Below are 5,282 nucleotides of genomic sequence, written 5' to 3' on the forward strand. Positions count from 1 at the left end.
TTATAGCACTAGCTAGGAACAAAATTAAGGAGCTAATAAATGTTGGAGGTTTCAGAGATATATAGAATTTTACAATATGGTCAAGCGTTGCTTAGAAATGTGGATCATTAATAATTTTTAATCAAGTTTATTATTAAAAATATGATAATAACGTATTTAGTTAGATATTTGACCTTATAGTGTAAATACGTTATTATCATATTTAGCAGTATAAAAGTACTTTTGAAATTATCATATTTTTAATAATAAATACGTTATTATCATATTTAGCAGTATATCATTTATGATAACGCATTTAAATGAGTTTCAGAAAATGAGTGGGCTTTCGATTAACTAGAATAAAAGTACTTTTATTGTATCTAATTATGCTAATCAAGGTAGAATTAATGATATTAAAAGGATTTGTGAGTTTAATTGTTCCTCTTTGCCTATTAAATACTTGGGTACCCCTATTTTCAAGGGGAGAAAAAAAAAAGCATGATCTTTGAGGATATGGTCACGATTTTTCAAAGCAAAATTATCAATTGGTCTACTAATTTCCTTTCTTTCGGTGGCAGACTTGTGCTTATTAAACATGTTTTAAATTCTATCACTATTTTCATTTTTCATACTCTTAACCCTGCTCCTTCTATTTGCCTTAGATTGGAAAGGATGATCAACAAGTTTTTTTGGGGAGCTAAGAATAATAGGTCTTCTATTCTTTGGTCTTCCTGGTTTAAAATATGTGACCCTTTTTTTAATGAGGGTGGTTTAGGTTGTAAGAGTATTTTGCACATGGTTAGGGCTTTCTCTTATAAACTTTGATTTTTCTTTAGATCTAAAGTTAGTTTATGGGCTAATTTCATGCATGCTAAGTACTGTAAAGAGGTGCATCCTACTTTATGTATTTTAAAAAAATCTGATTCTTTTGTTTGGAAACGATTAGGTAAGATTAGCTGGGAAGCGGATCCATTTATTCAATGGCGTTTGGGTAAAGGGGATGTCTTTTCTGACAAGACAATTGGTTAGGTACAGGTACGATTGACAATATGCTATCCTCTCATACTCTCCTTTATACTAAGGTTGGCTACTATATTGATAATGCTAATTGGAATGTTAATAAGCTTAGACATATTTTACTTGAGGAGATTTTGAATCATGTTATGAGCATCCCTTTGAATATTATTGAGCCTGATCGTATTCCTTTTAACAGCTCTACCAATGGTCTTTTTAAAATTAAAAATATGTGGGAGGTGTTTAGAATCAATAATGATATTTCTAATATTTATGGTTCTATTTGGCACAACAATATTCCTTTATCTTACTCTATTTTTTGCTTGGAGATGTATCAAAGGTTTTTGCCGGTGGATGCTCGTCTTGGGAATAAAGGTTTTTATCTTCCTTCTAAATTCCATTGCTGTTCTAATATTGAAAGTATTAATCATGTTTTCCTCAATGGTAATATTGCTCAAAAAGTGTAGAGTTATTATGCTATGATTGTTAACAAACTTATTCATGTTATAGACTTTATATATGTTAATAGTGTTTAGTCCTTCTTGACTGATTGGATGTCCATGGTTAAAGGTCATGTGCTTAACTTGTTACCTATTCTTATTTTGTGGTTCCTTTGGAAAGCTCATAATGAAGCTAAGAATAATGGGGTTAAGAAGGAGGATAAGGTTATTATCTCCAATATTAATCATAAATTGCTTCAATTATTTTCTGTCAAGCTTATTTCGAGAAAAAATTTCATACATTGTGATGCTTTGTGTGTGAACCTGGGTATCACTATTCATACTGAGGAGCTGATTAGAAGTGAAAGAGTTAATTGTTAGATGGTTAAAATCGATGTTTCCTTATATGAAGCTTAATACTGATGGTTCTGTTGATCGGTCTTTTGCTGGTTTTGGGGGTGTTATTCGTGACAATATTGGTAAAGTGATTATGGCTTATGCGGGCCCTTTATCTCCGTGTAAGGTCATTTTTGCTGAGCTGATGGGCTTATTTAAAGGTCTTTATATTTGTAACAATAGAGGTTTTTTTAACATTGAGATTGAGGTGAATGCTTTAAATTTAATTCAAAGTATTAAAAATGTTGATGTTTATTGTCCTCAGTTCTTTTGCATTATCAGGAAAATTCGTATGGCCCTCCTACTCTTAATTATACGATTAAGCATGTTTTAAGAGAGGGAAATGCGTGTGCTGATTTTCTGGCTAAACTTGGGAGTAGATTTGAGGAGGATAGGGAATTTGATGTTGATTATTTGCCTCATATTTTGAAAGGTTTGGTTAATCTGGATAAGATTGGTCTGCCTTATATTAGACCTAGATGACTTTTTGTTGTTGGTGCTTATGGTTTTCGTGTTTGTTGCCATTATTTCTTTTGTGGTGTTTGGTCTGTTGTTCTTCGGGGGTTTTCTTTTCTTTGGTTTCTTTTCTGGGCTTCCTGGGAGTTGGAAATGTTTTTTTCTTCATCTGGGTTAGTTTTTATGTCTTTTTTTGTATCATTAATTTATTTGTTATATGGATATTAGTTTACCTATTCTACTGAGGTTTTCTTTGATTATTGTCGGGTGGATGCTGCATTTTGTTTTCTGATTAATTATTGGTGGAATTGGAGTTTGGCGGGTATCATGGGTATGCCCTCTCTCCAGATATGGTTTATCACTTTATTTTGCATTCATATTTGAAATTTTGTTCTGCTTTGGTGGAGGAGGGTGGATGTTATGTGGTTGCTTATTAATGCTCAAAAGAGTTTTGGTGATTGCTGGAGGTGGAATAGTGATTCGATTCCTTATTTCTGTAAGAATTGGCCCAATTTAGTGGTTATGAGGAAGGAGACTAATCAGATTTTCAATTGGTCTGGTTGGAGTAATCTGGGGCTATTTTCTCACTACAACTTTAAGAGTTATTATATATTCGATCAGTTTTATTTACTATATGTCTAATATTTCTTTTTGGAGAGTGCCTTGCAGGGATAAATTATATTTTTATTTTGGGAGCTTCAATGAGTGCAAGGTACTCCCTTTTTGGTGTCTTTATTTGATGTTCTATTTTCTTCAACATTTTTGCAGGAAGATGGTGCTGAACAAGATTATTCTGATATTCCTTTTTTGGGTGTTGTCTGCTCACAGCCCGAGTTATTTTTTATGTCTTTCTTGTAATCTTATGAAAAGGAACCACTGGCTCGTAGGTTTTCTTTGATCTACTTTTTTTATTTTTTATGATTCTAAAAGGATAGAAAACACACCAATTTACCATAATATTTTTGATTAATTAATGATTTTTTAGACTAAATCATCAAATTTAATGATTTAATAACAAAATTATGTTGAATATTATTCTCAAAAAAGAGGAGTGTGGGCTCCGAAAATTCGGCCCCAGCCTCCCCCACTGTTTTTCCGAGGGAGTTTTAATATATTAAGTTACATGATAAATTTTAGGAAGACATATAAGTTTGTAGATAAGACACTACCCAGAGATATCATCCTCATTTTTCGAGGACTTTATGATCTGAGTTCTCGTTTCTTATAGGCGCAAGCCACTATAGTTAATTACCTATCTCAATAATGAGAGATAGCTTTTGATTAATGTTACTCATCAATTAGATACATAAGAATACGTATTATCTGGCATATAGTAGCAGTATAAACATTTGAAATTTTAAATATTTGATATTTATAATTAAAAATTTCACAATCTTGCACTTAAAGTGGATGGTAGGGGAATAGATGATGAACTCGATAAAGATCCCATGGTTCTGTCATCCCAGGCCATTGTGGTCCCTAGTCTACTTAGTCAGACGAGGTAGTCAACCCAACCCAACCTGACAGAAGGATCCTTGTCGACAACCATGGGTTGCTTTGTCCAAGGATACCTTATAGACCTGAGATGAATATTTTTGCCTAAGGGAAAAAAGTTGAATCCACCTTAGCTGATAGAGGGCATTGTGCCTTATCGATTATATTGATTTATATCTCAAGAATTTGATATCACTTAGAAACTTATTGCCTTTGGTCATAACCGTAATTTAGTGATACCATTTGGTGGAAAATCCACTTAGTTTATAGGGCCTAGGGTCATAATGGTTTATCCTGCGGTGCTATTTGGTTAGAGGACGTGTATTATATCTTTACTAGCAAGAGATTATTTGAGAATACATCATAGTGATATTTTTGACTAGGCATTAGCTCTATGTGAGTTAGAGTAAATTCTAATTTGTCTACCCAGCAAACTATTGTGGAGGGTGGATGAATTTTGTTTTAAGTATTTTATGGTTAGATTTTAGATTTAAATATCTCAGAATTCATGATGTTTGGGATTTTCTTAAGCTTTTGTGGGCATTTGGGAGGTATATAAAATATTTTAAATTAACCCCTTCGATTAAGATCTACATTCAATACGACTATCATCGGGGTACTTTTAGATATTTTTATGTATGGATTGAACATTGTCAACTGTACCTACCCATTGACAGTTGATTGGATTTTTAGGCTTTATATTTTTATTGATGGATTTCTTTTGTCATCGACCTTGAACACCTTATTTGAATGTATAAAATAAATATTCTAGTTGATGCCTTGATAATATGTCTGTTTGATAATTTGAGCATATTGACTCCTATCTATCATTATAGAAGGATAGGGCTTAAATTATAGTTCATTTATTAACTCATACAATATCCCTAGATGTCACATGTGTACATATAATACATCAGCCTGCTCATGTAAGCTACGCTTTACTTTGGTGCTCTGGGCGACTCTCGAGCGATCTAGGGTTTCTGTCGGCGACCTCTTCTTGGGGGCTTCTCCTATGTTTTATGGTGGATTTTTTTTCGGTGGATCTATTTTTCCTTCCGCCTGTGTGCCCTTCTTTGCTATTTTTATTTTCTTCATTGATTTTCTTTTTGTTTTTCGATTGTTTGGGGGATGAAGACTCCGTCGTCATTTTCCCCACCGTCTGCTGTGGTTCAAAATGGTAAGACTAGTTCATTTAAGGATATTCTTGGGGGATCATCCTCTGGTTCTCCTCAACTTAAATTTGTCCAAACTTCGTTTAAAGGTTGTCCTGCTCTTATGTTCGATGACTTTGTTATTTCTATGCTTGCCGCTCCTTTTGCTCTTACGTTGGTTGGAAAATTTTCTCTTAGATGTCCTAACCTTGATACCATCCAAAATTTTTTTGTGAATTTGAAGCTTTCGGGCTCCTTCCACATTAGTTTGCTTGATCCGAGGCATGTGGCCATTCAGATGAGTAACGATTTAGATTACAGCCGGATCTTCTCGAGGAGATCTTACTACATC

Source organism: Dendrobium catenatum, unplaced genomic scaffold (genome assembly GCF_001605985.2).
Source record: "Dendrobium catenatum unplaced genomic scaffold, ASM160598v2 fragScaff_scaffold_119, whole genome shotgun sequence".
Taxonomy (NCBI): domain Eukaryota; kingdom Viridiplantae; phylum Streptophyta; class Magnoliopsida; order Asparagales; family Orchidaceae; genus Dendrobium; species Dendrobium catenatum.